This window comes from Solanum stenotomum, unplaced genomic scaffold (genome assembly GCF_019186545.1).
Source record: "Solanum stenotomum isolate F172 unplaced genomic scaffold, ASM1918654v1 scaffold26562, whole genome shotgun sequence".
In the NCBI taxonomy this organism is placed as follows: domain Eukaryota; kingdom Viridiplantae; phylum Streptophyta; class Magnoliopsida; order Solanales; family Solanaceae; genus Solanum; species Solanum stenotomum.
In genome coordinates this window covers 18,263-25,920 of record NW_026029076.1, presented here as the reverse complement: position 1 = coordinate 25,920, position 7,658 = coordinate 18,263, and the positions used below count along the sequence as shown (strand labels likewise).

The window sequence follows — 7,658 nt, the reverse complement described above, 5'->3', positions numbered from 1 at the left end:
GGGAAAAAGTATTAGCGAATACTTTGGTGGTAGACCAACAAAAGTACAACTCATAAAACAGCTAGAATCAACCAGAAAAGAATCAAATGAGCGTGTGGAAGAAGTTAAAAGGGAAGCGAAGGAACAAATTGAAGAAATGAAGAAAGAAACAGACAATAAGTTAGAAGAGTTGAGTAAAAGATGGGAAGAAAAATTTCAAATGATGATGGCAGCTCAAAGTCAACAATCAAATGATCCAAATCTAACCGTAAGTACTTTATATTATCTTTTTATATTAGTGTTTTGATACTATGTGATTTCTTTTAAGAAAACATATATATTGACAATTAAATTTTATTTTTAAAGTAAATATTTTATTGTACTTTTTTTATTTAATTTTTTTTTGTTATTGCAGCTTTTGGAGAAGTGATGAAAGCACTTAAGTGATGGAGAGATGAACAATATTTTTTTTCTCTTGTAAAAGTACATTTCATATGTTTGCGTAGAATAATGTTCCACAATTTTAAATGACATTGTTGATCTTTTATTATTTTTCTCTAATATATTATATTTATTACCCCATTTAAGATATTATAGTATCATTATCTATAAATTTCATGTTAAAAATAAACGCGCACAAACATAAATAATGAATTACTAGTGTGTCAAAATTTTCAATTAGTTGCTATAAACAAATTAAAGTTGTAGCTAAATATACAAAACTGCCACGCAAATGATAACATGTTTTCACATTTTTTTTTTCGTGGCAAATGAAGAAATTTTTTTTGCTACAATTTATATTCTGTAACAAAAAAGTGTGAATTTTAGCTATAATATTTTGAATTTGTAGGTCTACATATATTACTATGATTGCCATGTTCCAAGAGCATAGCTAAAGAAAATTACTTTTCGAAGTAAATGAATATTCATTTTGCTTCAATGCTATATATTTCATGGTTAATTGTATCAATTCTCAGTTACAATATGAAACGTTTGTGGCAAGTACTAAAATTTATAGCTATAAATATTTTATTTCGTAGCTAAATATGAGCATTATTGCCACGAGACTAATAAGCTATAGCACTTGCCATAAAATGTAAGTTCGTGTGGCAAATAAATTAATTTTTTTTTGCTACAATACAACATTGTGTGGCTACAATATGAAGATAGCTCAAATTTTGTTTATCATGGCACAACAATAAAATTACTTGCCATAAGTATATTTTCGTGGCAACTTTTTATTCCAATGCAGCTACAACACATTTTTTTTTATATCAATAGATATAAATCCTTGGCCACGCAACATGTAAAGTCTGTAGCTAACTATTAGCCACGCTACATCTTGCTACGAATGCTACGAAAGAAAATAATGTAGCTAAAGTGTTTAGCCACGAAAAAATTCATATTTGGCTACAATGTATTTTGTAGCAATAGATGTCTTTTCTTGTAGTGACATCCTTGATGTTCTTATTATGCTCATAGATAAAAATGGAAATCCATTGATGAATGTTAAAAAGATTAAGGCACAAGTGCTAGTAAGTATACATTCAATTACTTATAAATCATGTGATAAAACAAAGTTGTGTTGTTTTATCACCTTTGGCTAATTTTATGATTGATAGACTATCTGATCAACCTTTCAAAATTTGCTTATTTTGAAAAGAATTTATCGTCAAAGGACTTCATAAAAAATGTACTTTTGGAGGATAGCAATTTATGTTTTAAAAAACATTTTTGTCAATATTAGTTAGTACAATACTTTGTACTTGACCAAGGCTCTAAAAGTGTTTTGGGGAAAAACATCTTACTTCTGCTGCTACTCAAAAACACTTATTCTTCTTAAATATTTGACCAAACACATCAATTATCTAAAATATACACTTTTGATTTCCAAAATTTGGCCAAACTAACTAGTACATTCTCATTTCCTTCTACCTACCTTATGTATTAACTCATCATATAAAATAAAATTTAAACATAAATTATTGCTCATCTAGTTTGAAAGTGTTGACATGATTGGTTACAAACAAATAATGTTCAGGAATTCTTTATGGCAACGGTGGATAATCCCTCAAATGCAGTTGAATGGGTACTTGCAGAAATGTTGAATCAACCAATTTTAATGCAAAAGGCTATAGAAGAACTCAACATTGTTGTTGGGATCAATAGATGGGTTCAAGAATCAGACTTGCCAAGGCTTAATTATGTCAAGGCATGCATAAAAGAGGCCTTTCGACTCCATCCCTTTATGCCTTTTAATGTTTCTCACGTGTCTGTCTCTGATACCATCGTCGGTGAAAAGTACTTCATCCCTAAAGGGAGTATAGTGCTATTAAGTCGTCTTGGACTTGGCTGGAATTCTAGAGTTAGGGAGGATCCATTAAAGTTCAAGCCGAAGCGTCACTTCGGAATGGAAGATGGTGGTGAAGTAGTTTTCACTGATTTAAATTTACGTTTGTTATCATTTAGTATTGGAAGACGAGGTTGTCCAGCAGTGAAACTTGGTTTAGCAATTACTACAATATTACTTGCTAGGCTTCTTCAAGGATTTACCTGGAATTTACCACCAAATTCACCATGCAATGATTGAATTGAGTCTTCTAAGATTAATCATTTGTCTACTTTACCACTTCTTGCTCAGGCAAAACCAAGATTAGCTAAGGCCATGTACCTTTAAGCTACAATATTTTTTTCGTATTCATCTGTCTAAGTCTTAGTGTGTGAAATTATTTGTGTAAGGATATACTATTAACCATATGGTATAAGTTATAGTATTGTCTTTTCATCCTATATATGTAAAGATTGTTATTTTGTTTCTTTATTTGATAAAGTATATCATTGGTTAATTAAAATGTGTGTCCTTTACTTATATAGTATATATTTAGTGTATGGAGTTCGTTATCTCATAAACTGGAGACTAAAATTATCAGTCCTTATAAATTATAAACCAATGTTAACAATGAAAGATGAAACCAGACAAACATCTTGATGATTGTAGCATAAGATTAAATGACAAGCGTGTTACTGACAAATTAATTAGCCAGAAAAATCAAATATTTTAACTCTTCCCTTTTTTAGAACCCAAGACAAATTTTTATTTTTCAAATGACAGTAATTTATAAGGGTGGACGTTATGTCCCTGATTCGATTCTTTGATTTTTTTATTTTGAAAAAGTGTGGACTGAATACTAAATTAAACCAGTTTGGTTCCATTTTTTCAACTTTGATTCGGTGTTTTTAAAATAGTTTTTCGGTGTGAATGAAAAATAAAATGAGGACAAAATAAAAGTAAAAGGCATTCAAAAATTTAAAACAATGTTTAGTGATAATGTGTCTAATCATGAAATACTTATAGTACTTAAAAAAATTATATTTGTCTGTCAAGAACATTGTGACTCCAACTGTTGCTCGAGGAANATAAAAAAAATGTATTGGAATACTAATAGACATTTCTTTCTTTCACAGAAATCAAGTCTCTTTCTCCTTGTTCAAATTTACTTTTACTCAAAAGAATCAAGGTTTCTTTGTCTTCCATAAACACAAATTTCAATTCCTTTTAATTTAGATCTTTTTAGGGAAAGAAATATTGCTACACTCATGGAATGCACAGACAATTAACACTTCATTAAAAGTAATCTTTAGCAGTAATTAATTTTTGATAATAATTAAATTATTGCTAAATATATTTTTAGAGGCAATTTATATTTTTTATAAATGTCCCTAAAACCTTTAGCGATATTGAATCTTATGATAATTAATTAATGCAGGTAACGATCTTAGTACTCTTTGTTAATGTTCAGATTATCACCGTTAAAAATTGTTTTTGTTATAATGTAAGCAACTGGGTTTTTATTTTTTGTCGTAAAAAACACACCTAATTAAACTATCCCAATTTCTTGAGTTCCATTGCTGAACTATTGAGAATGTGAGTTTTATACTTGAACTATCACTCAATAGTTACTGAAACACACCTCAACTAGCTTCTAAAGATGTGACTCCACTCTCTTTTATTTAATTTTTTTTTGCCACCTGACATTTCATGTGGAAAAATAATTTTACTATAATAAATTTAAATAAATTAATATTAAGTTAAATATTAAAACTATTACCATATAAATTAAATTATTTGAATCGTAATATCAATCATCTTATTCTCCACCTTTTAGTCATGGTCTCATTTCTACTGCAACATCAATATCTTTAACAGAGAGATTTTAAGATTTTAAAGTCCATTAAAAATATGTTAGTGATCATCATTTTCTGTGTACCACAGCTGTAATGGCTGCTATCACAAATGCACATGTTTATTACTTTCTTGTTCTTATTTATTTGTTAAATATTTTATTTTTGACAAATAAAAAAAAATATTTTTTTTATTATATTCTCAATTTATTAATATTGAATTAATATTATTAAAAATATAATTAGTAAATATATTTGGAACTCTATCAATTAATATAGAATGATAGATTCACTATATTAATTATTATTTTTAAGTAGATGTATCAAGTTAAAATTTGACAAATAAATAAGGACAAAATCACTTGTTCTTTTTAAATGTTTGACCAAAGAAATCATCTCTATGCACTTTTGATTTCCAAAACTTGTCCAAACTGACTAGTACATTCTCTTTCCCTTCTACCTACCTTATATATTAAAAGATCATCATAAAAAATAAAATTTAAACATAAATTATTGCTCATCTAGTCAAAAAGTGTTGATATGATTGGTTACAAATAAATAATGTACAGGAACTCATGTTGGCAACGGTGGATAATCGTTCAAATACAGTTGAATGGGCACTTACAGAAATGTTGAATCAACCAAAGTTAATGCAAAAGGTTATAGAAGAGCTCAACATTGTTGTTGGGATCAGTAGATGGGTTCAAGAATCAGACTGGTCAAGGCTAAATTATGTCAAGGCTTACATAAAAGAGACCTTTCGAGTTTCGACTCCACCCCGCTATGACTTTTAATGTTCCTCATGTGTCTATCTCTGATATCATCACCGGTGAAAAGTACTTCATACCTAAAGGGAGTATAGTGCTATTAAGTCGTCTTGGACTTGGTCGAAATTCTAGAGTGTGGGAGGATCCATTAAAGTTCAGGCGGGAGCGCCATCTCAAAATGGAAGATGGTGGTGAAGCAATTCTCACTGATTCAAACTTACGTTTGTTATCATTTGGTACTGGAAGACGAAGTTGTCCAGCTGTGAAACTTGGTTTTTTGTTAAGCAACTGGGTTTTTATTTTTTGTCGCAAAAAACACACCTAGACTATTACAATTTCTTGAGTTCCATATTTAAACTATTGAGAATGTGAGTTTTCTACTTGAACTATCACTCAATAGTTACTGAAACACACCTCAACTAGCTTCTAAAGATGTGCCTCCACTCTCTTTTATTTAATTTTTTTTGGCCACCTGACACTTCATGATTGGTTACAAACAAATAATGTTCAGGAATTCTTTATGGCAACGGTGGATAATCCCTCAAATGCAGTTGAATGGGTACTTGCAGAAATGTTGAATCAACCAATTTTAATGCAAAAGGCTATAGAAGAACTCAACATTGTTGTTGGGATCAATAGATGGGTTCAAGAATCAGACTTGCCAAGGCTTAATTATATCAAGGCTTGCATAAAAGAGGCCTTTCGACTCCATCCCTTTGTGCCTTCTAATGTTCCTCATGTGTCTGTCTCTGATACCATCATCGGTGAAAAGTACTTCATCCCTAAAGGGAGTATAGTGCTATTAAGTCGTCTTGGACTTGGCCGGAATTCTAGAGTTTGGGAGGATCCATTAAAGTTCAAGCCGGAGCGCCACCTCAAAATGGAAGATGGTGGTGAAGTAGTTCTCACTGATTCAAATTTACGTTTGTTATCATTTAGTATTGGAAGACGAGGTTGTCCAGCTGTGAAACTTGGTTCGGCAATTACTACAATGTTACTTGCTAGGCTTCTTCAAGGATTTACTTGGAATTTACCACCAAATTCACCATGCAATGATTCAATTGAGTCATCTAAGATTAATCATTTTTCTACTTTACCACTTCTTGCTCTGGCAAAACCAAGATTAGCTAAGGTCATGTATCTTTAAGCTACAGTGTTTTTTTTTGTATTCATGTGTCTATGTCTTAGTGTGTGAAATTATTTGTGTTAGAATATATTATAATCCATGTGGTTTAAGTTATAGTACTGTTTTTTCATCCTATAAATGTAAAGATTGTTAATTTGTTTACTTAATTTAATAAAGTATCATTTGAATAGATCATTGGTTAACATGTGTGTCCTTTACTTATATAGTAGATATTTAGTGTATGGAGTTCCTTATCTCATAAACTGAAGATTAAAATTATCGGTCCTTATGGGTTATAAACCAATGTTTACCATGAAAGATGAAACAAGACAAACATCTTGATGATCATAGCACAAAATTAAATATAATTTGATCTTGATTATGAGAGTAGTGACTCTTTTCCAACTTCTTGTGCTATTATATTATTCGTGTTTATTGAATGGACCAAGTAGAGATGCTAGTTTATATTCGAAATATTTTACAAAACAACTTCTCTAGTTCATCTAATGTACTTTTACTCTACATCTTGTATAATTGTTATGATCAATGTAACTTGATTTATTATATTGATCTGTCAAAAGGTAAAACTCTTTCTAGGTTATACATTTCTGATAGATTAGATGATAACAAATCACATTAATAAAGTAATAATTAATTGATAGAATCTATATCTCGCTCTTGACATTGATGATGCCCCCTTATAATTGGTTATAAGTTTTCATGTTAGAATTCCGCATGTGAATTTTATATTTATCACATGAGATAAGAAATCATAATATTTAACACTTCTAAATTAATTAGAATTTTACCTTACATAAAAATAAACTTTATAATTCTATTTAGAGATAAGTGGTTAAAACACACCTAAAATATATCTTTTTTTTGAGTTTCATACCCGAACTATTGAAAGTGTGAGAAACACACCTAAACTATTACACTTTAGTTTGAAAAACACACCTCTGTGCTGACTGAACCAAATGTGTGTGTACACACTCTTTTACGCGCGTGTGGCCTTGATTTTCTGTAACACCCCAGAGAATTTTTCGAACTAAGACTCGAGCCGTCCTTCATGTGGAGTGAGATTTTACCGAGGAATAAAATTTCTTGAGTGTTAAGTTAAGGTCCCTAGGTATAGCACATTGAGTTCCAAGAAGAGTTGAATTGGAAATAGTCATTTTGGAAAGAATCTGGAAAATTTGGCTAAGTATGGAAAAAAAAAGAGTTTTTGGTCAACTTTGAGCAGTCTTAACTCCTAGCTCAAAATGATTTAGGCAAATTTCCAGTTATTTCTGGAAAGCCCTTGAAATGATCTTTCCAACGCCACCGAGTTTGCTTGATTCCGAGTTCGTGTGAGTGAGTTATGCCCTTTGGAAGTTGGGCTGTTGGCACAGTCGCACAGTCGCACAGTGCAGTTTGTTTAGTCCGAAAATTTTAAGGGTATTTTGGTCTTTTCCCTAATCTTTTCTTTGGGTTATATTGAGGTGTTAGACTGATGTTTGGATCATTTTTGTCCCATTTTAAAGAGTGAGAGTAAGAGTGAGAGTTAGGGCTTGGAAGATAAGAGAGAAAGAAGAGGAAAAGAAGAGGAGAAAGAGAAGAAGAAG

At 30.7% G+C, this 7,658-nt stretch overlaps 1 pseudogene; it reads left to right on the top strand.

Annotated features, from left to right (window-relative positions):
* The window catches only part of LOC125851496 (isoleucine N-monooxygenase 2-like), a 21,399-nt pseudogene extending 15,324 nt beyond the window's left edge, over positions 1-6,075 (top strand).
* The last annotated feature ends 1,583 nt before the right edge of the window (positions 6,076-7,658 follow it).